The following is a 12,910-nucleotide window of genomic DNA, read 5'->3' as shown; positions in this document are numbered from 1 at the left end:
GAATGTCAAGCTGGAAGGCGCAGGGAAGCATCCTTCCATAGAGCATCAGAGGGACCCCGGCCCTGAGGACACCCTGATCCCAGACTCCTGTCCCCAGGAACGCGGGAGAAAACGTCTCTTGCCCGTCTCCTTGGTCCCCCATCTCCTTCCGGGTCTGACCCAGCTCATACCCCGTCTGCAGCTCTCACCCTATCTCGCTCTGCTCCAGCCTTCCGCTACTTCATGCTACTCCCCCAGCATGTCCGTGTCCTCTCCTTCCATGTCTTGTCACCTGCTGTTCTGTCTGCCTGGAACCCTCCACTGAAAGCGCTCTGGGGGTCCAAGCAGAGGAAGGAGGCCTGGGGTCCAATTCCTGGAGCCTCAGTCTCTCCCCCCGCCCACCACCCACCACCCACCACCCACCGTTGATCCCACAGCACATCTAGCCCAAGCGAGGATGAAACCTGGAGGAGAACTTGGCTCCCTTTGTTACTGACTTTTCCAGAACCTTCTATGGGTTTTCAGTTTCTGAGAATCCAGCTCAGTGTCCTTCACTCCAAAAGGTATACCTGAAATGCTAGCCATATATGGATTTTTTTTTTTTTTTAAGAGCATGCCTATTTTAGCTCCAAACTCTGAACATGACCTGTTGGGTATTTTCCATCTGGCACCTCAACAACTAAATTCTGTGACTTCCAGGTCATCTCGCATGTACTTGCTTCGTTTTCTCGCTGTGAAAGGCCCTTTGTTGCTCCCAGGAAGTGTCACAATAACGAGGGACAGTTAATTTCACTCTTCTCCCTGGGCTGGACTCAGGCCAGGAGGGAGGGCAGGCAAAGGGCCATGGGGACAGAGTCAGACCTCCCGCTAGAAGGTAAGCTCTGTGAGGGCGAGGCCTGCGATCTCCTGCACCCCAGAGCCAGCCCCAGGGTGTCGAGTGAATTAGCCACGGCAGACATCTCTTGCTGCACGCCCAGAGTCGGCTCAGCTCTCTCTGCAGCCCTCGGCTCCCTTGATTTACTTTGTTTCTTACATTTTTCTCGCTCAGCGCTCGGAGACCGGGGGAGCACCCAGGCCCATCAGGCCTTTCTGTTCTATGGGTTCAGAGATGAGCACACGACCCAGTAGAACCAACGACTCACAAGGAGATTGTCACTGGGCTTTGGTCGAGTTCTCCATGGTCCTCTCATTCCGGAATCAAGGAGTTCATGTCGTCCTGGGGGAACCAATGAAAGGGAGAGAGAAGTCGTTCCTCTTTCTATTCTTAGAGCCCCGGATCTAGCTTTCCCTAAAGACAGGCTTGATTTGCTGCCACCTGGCAAAATCACACATAAATCATTTATCCTTTTTTCTCTTTTCCTTAAATTAGTTTGGATTGAGTTTTTGGATGCATGTAACCGAAAAAGGCCTGCCCAATATGTGAATGAATGATTGAATGAGAGGAATGAATGAACTAACCTCCAGTTCTGGCCGATGGCTTTTTTCAGCACCGTGCTCACGTACCCAGAACACAGGGCTTTGCACAGAGACAAGGGAGGTTAGGACCCTGTCCTGAGACTTCAGAGTACAATGTGACCCAGGTGTCCCCTGAGGCCACTGAGCCCTTGAAATGAACCCCCCTCCTTCCACTCTTGTGATCGCCCTCCCCAAAGACCCTGCCATCCCAAAGCTCTCCCCAAGATTTCCGTGAATTTCAATGCATCTGACCCTCCGACTCAGCTCTTCTTCACTGAATTAACATGGTGGCCACCTCTGTGGCCCTTCTCTCTTGCACACCACATGAGCCAGATTTGAGAAGTGGCCCTCCCTCGACTTCCACATACCACCCTCTTCTCCAGTCTCTTGAGACATTCCTGGGGAACAGAGGGAAGGAGAAGACATGTGCAGGACGTGGGCCTACAGCTCAGCATGCAAAGAGCTTCTCATCCATCTTTACACATCCTTGGTCTGGAAAGACCTTCAGTCACACCAGCCACTGGGGTCGTCACCGATCGGTGCACCACACGCGGTTCCCAGCTTGGTGCTCATTCTCAGCCTCCCCCCTGCTACCACACACAGGTCCCTACTCCGTCCCATGTAGACCCAGCAAACTCTCCCTGCAGAGCTTCCCTCTACAGCAACCTAGTGCTTTGTTTGCACACGGTTTCCTTCCTCATAGGAGTTCTGGGGCTACTGTGAAGGTTTTTAAATATTTTCCACTATCTTGCAAAGTCAAAATTATTATAGTTGCCATTTAGAGGGAATACCTACAGCATGCCAAGCACTATTCTGGGCCTGTTTTGCTGATGGTGAAATCGAGACTCAGAGAAATAAACTTGCCCCAAATGGCACAGCTTATGAATGGAAGAGCCCAAATCCTAAAGCCCAGACTATTTTTCCAGTTGAAAAATCAGTCCTCACATGGCGACTTCTGCCCTTAGGCCAGTGGTGCCCGGGGACCTCTGCGGTGACGGAGATGCTCTACGTCTGCACTGCCCTCTACATCCGCCGCATGACGCTCTCAAGCACGCTATGGCTGCTGCGACCAAGGATCTGAACAGTTAAAATTTTATTTTAATTCGCTTAAACTGAAATCTAAATTGCCACATGTGGGTACTGGCTACCAAATCGGACACCACCACCTTAGAAGAATCTGCTCATTGTTCTGAATTTAGACTGAGGTTTGTACAAGGACGAAGGGAACCCTTGGTGTCTTATAAAAGGAGGGACACTGCCCTGTCTCACACCTCCCCATTGTGGGGGCCAATAGCCCGTGGGCAGCTGTCCCTTCCCAGGCCGCCCATCTCTCATGTGTCTCCCCCGGGGACCTCATTCCTTTCCTGGAGGGAACCGTGCTCTGGCCTGGCGTGTCCCTCTGCCCAGAGCCTCTCCATCCTCTCCCCACAAGCCCACTGACCTGGTTAACCCCCCGCTTCCCTGAACTGTCAAGGTCTCAGGGGACATGTTGCTCCTCCCAGGGAAACGGCCTTGACCCCTGAGCGGGGTCCACAGAGCACACTGCCCTTTCCTTTAGACACTCAGCACCGTCCCAACTGTGTCACAGTGCTGGCACAGGGGCGGTCTCCCTGCTTCCCTGGAGGTTGGGCAGCGGGTGGGCCTTAACCTGTTCTGTAGCCTTGGCAGCCAGGCCGGAGCTCGGTGCATAGGACATGCTCAGGAGCTACTTGTCAAACAAATGAATCGGTCAGTTGAGTTAGAGACTGAAAGACGGCCAGCATTATGTCCCCTAGAGCTCCCTTTGGACCCAGACCACGAGTGGGCAGTTTTTCTTTAAAGGACCAGGCAGTAAAAACGTTAGGCTTTGTAGAACAAGTCCCTTGCACAGCCATAAACAACATGTGGAGGCCGGGCGTGGCTGTGTGCCAATAAAACTTTATGTGGAAGAGCAGCTGGTGGGCCAGATTCGGCCCCCAGGGGGAAGTGCCCGTCTGTGCCCTGGGCTGGAGGGGGAACAGCCAGCGGGAAGCAGGGAGGGATGAGCAGCGCCGGGGACTCCAGGCTCCGAGCCCCGAAGGAGGCAGCCAGGGCACTTGGTCCAGGTCTCCGTCCCTCCGCCCATGGGGACAAGAGGAAACCCTGGGCCGAGCACCTGGGCCCAGGACATGGGGAGGCTTCCGGACGCTGGGGAAGCGGATAGGGGAGCCCAGGTCCAGGGCACAAAACCAAGTCCTGGAGCCGGGGAATTCGCGCCCACAATGGGACCCATTGACGGGGAACAAGAGTGGCGTTGAAAAGTCGGTGCGCGGCTTGTCCTCGCGCGCCAAGGGGATGTGGTGAGCCGGGCTTCCTCCACATCCTGCTCTTGCTGCAAACCTGGCGCGGAGGGGCCTTCCCATCTGCAGGGGAGCCCCCCAGGCCCGCCCCCAGGTGGGGAGCTCTGCTCAGGGGCCTGAGCAGCTCCTCCGCCCGGCCACCCCCTCCACGCTGGGCCCCGATTGCCGGGATTGCGGCCTCCGGCCTCTCCCTCTGCCCCAGCCTCCCTGCCCACGCGAGAGATGGAGGGCTTTTGCCCTCCGCTACCTTGGAATGGGTGTGTTTTGAGCTGTTTGTTTAACTGGTGCGCTTGGTTTGCTGTGGAGCAAAGGGACTTTCTCTTTGGTGAAGGCCCGTCTTTGTTTGAGGGGTATCCCTGAGAGTAGCTTCCATTGTGGGCTCCCCGCATCTGCCCGGGGGGTGGGCGGAGGGGAAGGGAAGCATCCGAGCCCTTGGCACCCGGTCCTCTGCTCGCTCCACCTCAGCCAGGCGTGCGCCCACCCTTGCCCACCGTGATGGCCTGCACGCCCTCTGCTCCCGAAGGCATGGAGCTCCCCAAGAGGGAAGCAGGCACGCAACCCAAGGGCAACCCACGGGCCAGTGCAGAGGCCTCAGGCTTGGGGGGCCGAGCCCACTGTGTCAGACCCTTGGCTTCACTATTTGGAAATCTTAGGCAAGCGCCTGAACCTCGGAGGGGCTCGTCATCCCCAGTTACTTGTCCTGTCCTGATGCTGGTGTATGATGCTCTAGGAAAACTGTGTGCAGGGGGCCCGGCATATACGAGGTATCCAGTAAATGGGGTCACTGCTATTCTAAAGGCCTTCGATTCTATCATCTTTGCTTCTCTGGCGGGAGAGCTTTATTCTCACAGACTGGCCGCCCCTGGAGGCTGGAATCGTGGCCACGCTGGGTCCAGCCTCACGATCATCTGACATCACTAGCAGAGATGCCAGAAATCCCAGGGAAGGGCTCCCATTGGCTTAGCGTGGTCATGTGCCGGACCAACCCTCCAGCCCAGGTGACAGGTGCAGCTCAGTCACCTGACCACAACTAGGCTCCCGGACAGCCTGACCTAAGTGCCAACTCCTCCAGAATCACCTAGCTCAGTTTCCCAGAAGGATAGCAGAGAGGTTCGTGGAAGGCCTAGTAAAATGTAGCCACCTCAGCCCCTACTTCATGTGACAGCGCTGCCCAGGAGCCCAGGAGGGACACGGCCTCCCCTGGAGAAATGCTAGGAAGAGCTCAGAAGCATGCCCAGAGCTCCGGCTGCTAGGAAGCTCCTAGCGCCTTGCCTTCACCAGGCAGGTGGCACCACCTCCAACTGAGCAGAAGCCCCTGCAGCTGCTAGAACTAGAAGCGTGGCCTCCTCAAGGGAGTCATCACCTGTGGAATATTCGCAGAGGGGGAAGACAATGGAACGCCACCGCAGTATGTTCTAGAACACCTTAGAATAAGACTGACTCAGGTCTTCTCACTTGGATCTGAAGACACTGCCAGACGCGTCATGGTTAGCAGCCTGAGCCCCTGGACCCCTGGATCAAGGAAGTGAGGATTCGAATTCAAGCTCTGTGAGTCATTCATTTGTTCATTCATTCATTTATCAAAAAAAATATGTATTGATCACTCACTGTGTCCAGCACTGAAGAGACTCTGTGGTAAGATAGACATGGCCCTGCCATCAAGCGGTGACACAGAGTCAAGAAGGCAGTTGTTAAACAAATACAGGCCCAGTTAATATATAATCACCAAGTGAAGGGACGCCCGGGTGGCTCAGCAGTTGAGTGTCTGCCTTTGGCTCAGGGCTCAGGGCCTGATCCTGGAGTCCCGGGATCGAGTCCCACGTCGGGCCCCCGGTGGAGCCTGCTTCTCCCTCTGCCTATGTCTCTGCCTCTCTCTCTCTCTCTCTCTCTCTCTCTGTGTGTCTCTCATGAATAAATAAATAAAATCTTTTAAAAACAACAACAGCAAAGTGAAATAGATTCTGCGGGATCGGGTGGGAATTTGAAGGAAGATACTTAGGCAGTGGTCTCTTCAGAGGTGTGTCTGTGAGGCCAAGAATCACATGGTAGGAAGAACATTCCAGCAGAGAGAACAGGATGTGCACCGGCTCTTCTAATCACTCTAAGGAAGGGAAACGATGGGCGTTCTGATAAGGGACGCGAGAGGTAAGTCTGCCGTGAGACACTCAGACATGTCACTGGCAGCGTGGACTCAGCCCAGTGAGAGGCCCAGAGACAACGTGAGTGCCCACCCCACCTGAGGTGTTCTGTGCTTGGACCAGGACTCCCCTGGAGCTAGGAACGCCAAGTGAAGGATTGTCTTGCCGCAGCCGGTTTATAATTGATACGGTGGGCATCGGCTGCTTGAGTCTGCCCCACACTGCTCTTGAGGGGTCATCGTTCCCCTGGATCAAGGCAGGGCTGTGAGAGTGACTCAAACTAAGCCAATTCTGGGGCCCCATCCCCTCCACTGCCTGAGGCAGGAATGGGAATGGAGCCCAAGCTCCAAATAAAGCAGAGATACTCAGAGCCAGCTAATGAGAGGGAAATAAATAGCCATCATCTGAACCCCTGGATCCAGCCATACCTGAAGACAGCATATCCCTAGCTTTTCTTCCTTCCTTCCTTCCTTCCTTCCTTCCTTCCTTCCTTCCTTCCTTCCTTCCTTCCTTCCTTCCCTCCCTCCCTCCCTCCTTCCTTCCTTCTTTCCTTTCTTTCTTTTTTTAAGGTCCATGAGATGATACTTTTTTTTTCAAGCAAATCTGAATTTTGTTTCTGACAGTTGAAACCCAGATGGACATCAGAATTCAGGATGTTAAAAAAAAAAAAAAGAATTCAGGATGTTCCAGATCATAAAAAGATAATACATTGCATATGTCGTATAGTAAATGACACCTCTTTGGAGCCTGGGGAGACACCTCAGTGTAAATATGTTAATTCTAGAGCAATACGTACAAATGCTCACCCGGGCTGGGATCAATAAAGAAAGACTATAGAATAGCCTCATGTCAGGTTTTGCTGCCAAATGAATTGCACCAAACATAAGAAAAGCATTTCCTGTTTTCACAATGTTTTGTGTTTTGTGTTTGTGGTTAAGGGATTGTGGATCTAAAGATATCATAGAAATTCATTCAACAAACACTGATGGGAGCCCTACTGTGGGCTGGGCACCGTGTGGGGTGTTTCCAGAAACTGGGCCCTAGAAAGATGGTGACTCTGCCAAAGTCACACAACCCTGAGTACCAGGTTTGGGACACAAACCCAAGCTGGGCACCAAAGTGTGTACCTCTCTGTCACCCAGGCAGTTTGCAAAATCAGTCTGCCCTGAATTTCACACTATTCCTGAATCACTACTAGATTCACTATTAGTGATTATTAGTGAATCACTAATAGATTCACTATTCCTGAATCTTCACACTATTCCTCAGCAAGATGAGAAAAATAAGGGCAAGATGTTGACTTTTTTTATAGGTAACATGTTTTAAAACCTGATGATTCACTTTTATTCTGCTCATCTACCTACTTTCTAACATTCAAATGTCCTCTCTTCAAGAAGTGGCGAGGAAGGGCACCTGGTGGCTCAGTGGTTGGGCATCTGCCTTTGGCTCAGGGCGTGATCCCGGGGTCCTGGGATCGAGTCCCGCATAGGGCTTCCCGCGGGGAGCCTGCTTCTCCCTCTGCGGGTGTCTCTGCCTCTCTCTCTGTGCCTCTCATGAATAAATAAATAAAAATCTTTTTTTAAAAAACAGTGAGAATGATTTTAGACTCCTTTAAAAATGCAAAATAACCTTCACCTCTACAGCCTTGACCAAAAATTGGTGAGAAAATGTTCCGGGTCTGTGAAACCCAGCCATCCGAGAGGCCCAGCGTCCACGGGCTGATGCGCATCCATCTGCTGAGAGGCAGGTCCTTGAGGCCAACTGCAGGCAAAGCCCCTGCTGCCCACTCCTGCAACCCATGGTCCTGGCGCAGAGACTCTCGGGAAATGACACGTGTGTACCCGAGGCCCAGCTGATTCGTGAGTGGCTCCCATCAAAAGCAGCTCTCTCTCTGCAGGAACATCTGTCACATTCACACCGTGCCTGTCACAGAAGCAATTGCTGAATCAGTTCCCCAGGGAGTGAGAACCTGACGTCTCATTTGCATGGTTGGGTCTTTGGGGATTGGAAGTGTCGCCTGTCCCTATCCTATTCCCAGGGTTGTGCGTGTCTTCAAGAGATGTCTTGAGAGGACAGGACATGGAATCTGTAAAACCCCCAGCACAGTGCCTGACAGACTAGATGCAGAGTAAATACTAGGGTCCTTCTCTCTCTCTCTGAAAATTGATGCACAGGATTGTCTTCATAAAGGAAACTGCTCCAGCTGTGGGGGAGTCTGGTTAGAGTCTAACAGAATATTTTTAAATAGAGGCTCAATGAAAACCACAAGATACCAAACCACACCTATCAGAATGGCTGAAATCAAAAGGATTGACAACGTCCGTGCAGGGGAGGGTAAGGAGCCAGAGCACCTGTACGCCGCTGCTGGGAACGGACCTGGATATGGCCAGGATGGAAACCTGGTGGTCGGTATCCACCCAGTGCACGTGCGTGCCATGTAACCCAGCAATTCCACAGTTCCAAAAATGAGCATTACTTCCTCCAAGCAATATATACAGAAGCATTCACGGCAGTGTTATAGATAACAGCCCCAGACTGGAAATAACCAAATGTCCATCAGCAATTAAATAATTTTTTAAAAGTATTACACTAATATTATAGAATATTATACAACAGAGAAAAAGAATTGACTATAGTTACTGGACCACATGGATGAATCTCACAGACATTTGTTGAGCAAAAGAAGCCAGACGCAAAAGAGGACGTATTCTGTGATTCCATCTCTATGACATCTGTGATGGTCAACTCTATGTGTCAACTTGGCTGAGCCAAGCCGCCCAGATATAGGATCAAACATTCTTCTGGATGTTTCTCTGACAGTGTGTTTGGATTATATGAACACTTAATTAAATCACTGGATTTGAGTAAAGCAGCCTGCCTTTTATAATGTGGGTGGCCCTTGTCTAATCAGTTGAAGGCCTCAACAGAATAACGACTGACCTCCCAGAGCAAGAAAATCCTGCCAGCCGACAACCTTCAGACCTGAACTACCACATCAGCTCTGCCCTGGGTCTCCAGCCTACCAGCCCACTCTCCAGAGGTTTGGACACGCCAGCCTCCCTCACCGTAACTCCTTAAAATAATCTTCAATATCCTATCGGTTCTGTTTCTCTGGAGAACTCTAATACGACATTCATAACCTGCAAAGTTCGTCTTTGATGACAGAGATACGATCAGCTCTCACCTTCGGTTGGGATATTGAATAGGAGGGAGATGGAGGAGGCTTCTGGGGTGCTGGCAGTGTTCTGTATCTTGATCTGGGTGTTAGCTACACAAAGGCTTATCTTTGTAAAAATTCATCAAGCTGTATCCTTAAGGTCAGCACATCTCATTTTATGTAAATTATACCCCAATAAAAACCATAGAAAGTAAACAAGACAGGGGCAGCTGGGTGGTCTTCCGCTCAGGGAGTGATTCCGGGGTCCTGGGATCGAGTCCTGCATCAGCTCTCTGCATGGAGACTGCTTCTCCCTCTGCCTCTGACTCTGCCTCTCTATGTCTCTCATGCATAAATAAATAAAATCTTAAAAAAAAAAAAAAAGACAAAAGCATGGCCATTCTGCAGGTGCCATCCAGCCCAGGGTCCTTCTCTGCAGCGGGGTCCAGGGCACGGGCCAGCCGCTAGCCTACGGGACGAAGCTGCAGAGCTCAGAACTGACTCATTCTGCAGCAAATATTCAGCAGGACCACCCGGCACAGGTGGCTGGGACCCAGAAGGTTCCTTCTGCTCTTGGGGAGCACTCCACTGTGGGGCAGGGAGTCGACTTTTTGAAAGAACCACACGCATGAATGTAAGATGGATCACAACCCAGGCAAGGGCTGCAGGAGGGGCCGCTTCAGTGACAGCTGAGACCCTGGGGGATTCAGCCCATTTGCACACATCAGGAGGATACCCCGAGAAAGCCAGAAGGGAGCTGAGGTCTGAAGGCTGAGCTGGGGGTGAAGGGGCGGGGAAGGCCAGGACTCACCATCATAATACTTCTTAGGTTAAACAAATCATGATGTAAAATTTCGTACTTAAAAGTTTTTAATTGTCTCAAAGGCCAAGTGTTACATTTGTAAACAGTCCTGGTCAGTAGTTATGTGATGTCTCAATAAAAGTGCTGCAAAATAAAATAAATAAAATAAATAAAAAAATAAAAGAGGGGTATGTGGAGGAGGCAACCCTTCCAGGGGCCCATCGGCACCGTCTGCAAACATTTGAGGTTGTCCCAACTTGGCGGGGGCGGGCGGGGTGGTCCTGGCATCAGCAGGCACGGGCCAGCTTGACAAGCGTCCTGCGGTGCACAGGATGCCCCGCGACAGAGAACTATCAGGCCCCCAGCGTCAATCGTGGTGAGGCTGAGAAACCCAGCTCTGAGGAAATAGGGCCTTTGTGGTTATAAGGAGGGAGGACAGGTATTTTGAAAATTTCCTCTGACGACAGTGCAGAGAATAGAATGACCTAATAATAATAATAACAACAACAGCCAATAGCAGCTGCTGCCTCTTTTTTTTTTTTTTTTAAAGATTTTTATTTATTTATTCATGAGCAAGACACAGAGAAAAGCAGAGACACAGGCAGAGGGAGAAGCAGGCTCCATGCAGGGAGCTGATGTGGGACTCGTTCCCAGGACCCTGGGATCACAACCTGGGCCAAAGGCAGATGCTCAACCACTGGGCCACCAGCCATCCCGGCTGCTGCCTCTTTACCGAGCACCTACCATGTGCTAGAGACCATGCCACGCACTTTGTGCACATCAGCTCACAGGATCCCACAACAGCTCCATTTTACAGATGAATAAAGTGAGTGCCAGGGAGGGTGATTCATGCACCTAAGATCACCCAGCTGCAAGGCGATGATGGACTTGGGCTCTGCGGCCCCACATGCCTCTGAAGCCAGCAGCCGCTTCGGCCTGGCATGAGCAGGGCAGCCCTCCGCCTGGGGGAGCCGCAGCTCAGAGACACTTGTCCTATTCTGCTGTGGACTGAAGGGGCTGTGCCTGTTAAGCCTCATGCCTCCTGGCCACAAACTGTGTGGACGTCATACTTCTCCCCCACAGATGACACCAGAATGACGTGACTAATCACGCCTGCCGCATGGAATTATTCTGGAGAGTAAACAGGTGCAAACCCACCCCTCGGTCAATTAGGGCTGTCCTTTAATCCTGCCCACGTTGTCAAACATGCTGCATTAAGACCACATTTTTTTGCAGGCCCAAAGGAGGGAAATCACATCGTGATTTCACATCATGAAAGCGCTCCTGCTCCTTGTGGCAGGGAGGCTTCCAGCCCCTCAAGGGACAGCCCTCCCCAGCGTCCTTTGTTTCGTTTCTGCACAAGGAAAGATGCGCCCCAGCACCTACCAATTGCTGGGAGGCCTCTGCACGGCAGCCCCATGGGAAGAGCTTCTCTGGGGAGAGGTGGGACCCCGAGGACCAAGTCGCTGGGCCCAGGGATCCTTCCCTGGGATGATGCTAACCCAGAGATACAGGTAGAATTATGGGGGACAACTACTAGGTACTCAACCTCCACCCTTCTGGTAACACCCCGATTTTCCTTTGGGAAGCCACCTCTCCATCACGTTCAGCCCACATCAGCCTCTGCAGTTGATGCCCCACCCAATCCAGGTCACATGACCCCACGTGGCCAATGGGCATGTTCCAGGCCAGTCCAGGGACTCCCCACAGGCACCTGCCTAGTGAGCCTACTGAAGCTCAATCCTCCATACTCAGAATTTTGGGGGTAAAGAAAATCTCTTTCTTAACTTGGAAGGTCTGAGTCTGACTAGGAGTCACCTCACAAGGACACCCAGTGTGACAGGAAAGCCAACATAGAAGAAGGTAGTGGGGCACCTGGCTGGCTCAGTTGGAAGAGCAACCCACTCTTGATCTTGGGGTGGTGAGCTCCAGGCCCACGATGGGTGTAGAGATGAATGAATGAATGAATGAATGAATGAATGAATGGGAGTAGAGCTCAGAAAGGTTGAGACAAAGTCCTGAGAACGTCATATAAGCCCCTAAATCCATCTGTGCCTGAAGTTTGCGTATACTTGGACTTTCCACGTACACAAGTCAATACATTCTACTTTTTTCCAAAGCTGCTTTGAACCAGATTTCTGACACTTGCAACCAAGGAGCTTCAACAGTGACCTCAATTCAATTCCACAAGTGTCTGTTGTGCCAGATCAGGCTCAGTCTACACCAGCCACTCTAGGTTCTTAAAGTGAAGCAAATTACAGGTCTTTAGCCATGAACAGATCACAAAAAAGAAAAACCTTTTCTGTTACCTGTGTCTAGCCAATAAATAGAATCCAAAGCACAAGGGCCATCCACTCTCTTTCCATTGAGAATATCAGAAATCTGATTGGTGTGTGGTTAGAAAACAAAATATTGGCTCTTATATCAATGAAGTCAAATTCAGGAATGGCTGGATCCAGGTGCTCAAAGATGCTTCAGGAATCCTCCTACCTCTTAGACACACACCTGCTCTCACGTAGACTCTCGCTCTGGCTCACACACACCTTCTTGCTGTGTCTGTCTCTCTATCCATCCACCCATCCTTCCATCCACATACCATTTCACAGATTCTCGGGTATATATTCACATACTAATATCCCTGAAATCAGAATGTGACTTACATCCAGAAGTATGTCGCAGCTTAACTGACAGGCTTTTTTTTCCCTTTTTAGTTTTACATAAAATAATGAACCGAATGTCTTGCGATCAAAAGGATTTCTTTTCTGTGGCCAGCTGCTCTAGGTATCAGCTCTCCCACTGGAGACATTTCTTCCATGTAGTGGGGAGTGGGGGCAGGGAGCATGACCAGAGAGAGCTCTAACTCCCCAGAGGAAGGGGGAGCTGAGCTCCCTGTGCCTGTGTACGGAATGACAAGGAAGGATTCTGACCGGGCTGGGGCAGGTCATGTGACAATCACTGTGGACCTGGACACGGTGGGGGTGGGGGGTGTCTGTGGTCCACCAGGCCCGCCCCACACCACCCTTTTACCCCCGGCCGGGCTTCCACAGCCGTCAGCTCCACC

General features: G+C 51.6%; 2 long non-coding RNA genes across 2 annotated transcripts; one reads left to right on the top strand and one right to left on the bottom strand.

Annotated features, from left to right (window-relative positions):
• Nucleotides 1-420: 420 nt before the first annotated feature.
• On the bottom strand, nucleotides 421-5,096 carry LOC140618673 (uncharacterized). Its single transcript, XR_012018732.1, has 3 exons — nucleotides 4,894-5,096; nucleotides 2,380-2,511; nucleotides 421-1,195 (listed from the first exon to the last, which is right to left on the bottom strand). It is a non-coding gene; the product is annotated as an uncharacterized lncRNA (long non-coding RNA).
• Nucleotides 5,097-5,175: 79 nt separating this feature from the next.
• Nucleotides 5,176-12,447, top strand: LOC140618674 (uncharacterized). The gene is made up of 4 exons (XR_012018733.1): nucleotides 5,176-5,300; nucleotides 10,933-10,995; nucleotides 11,086-11,363; nucleotides 11,970-12,447. It is a non-coding gene; the product is annotated as an uncharacterized lncRNA (long non-coding RNA).
• The last annotated feature ends 463 nt before the right edge of the window (nucleotides 12,448-12,910 follow it).

The sequence above is a fragment of the Canis lupus genome, chromosome 26, assembly GCF_048164855.1.
Source record: "Canis lupus baileyi chromosome 26, mCanLup2.hap1, whole genome shotgun sequence".
NCBI classification, from domain to species: domain Eukaryota; kingdom Metazoa; phylum Chordata; class Mammalia; order Carnivora; family Canidae; genus Canis; species Canis lupus.
Note: the sequence above shows the minus strand (reverse complement) of the source record. Positions and strands in the feature narration are given on the sequence as shown.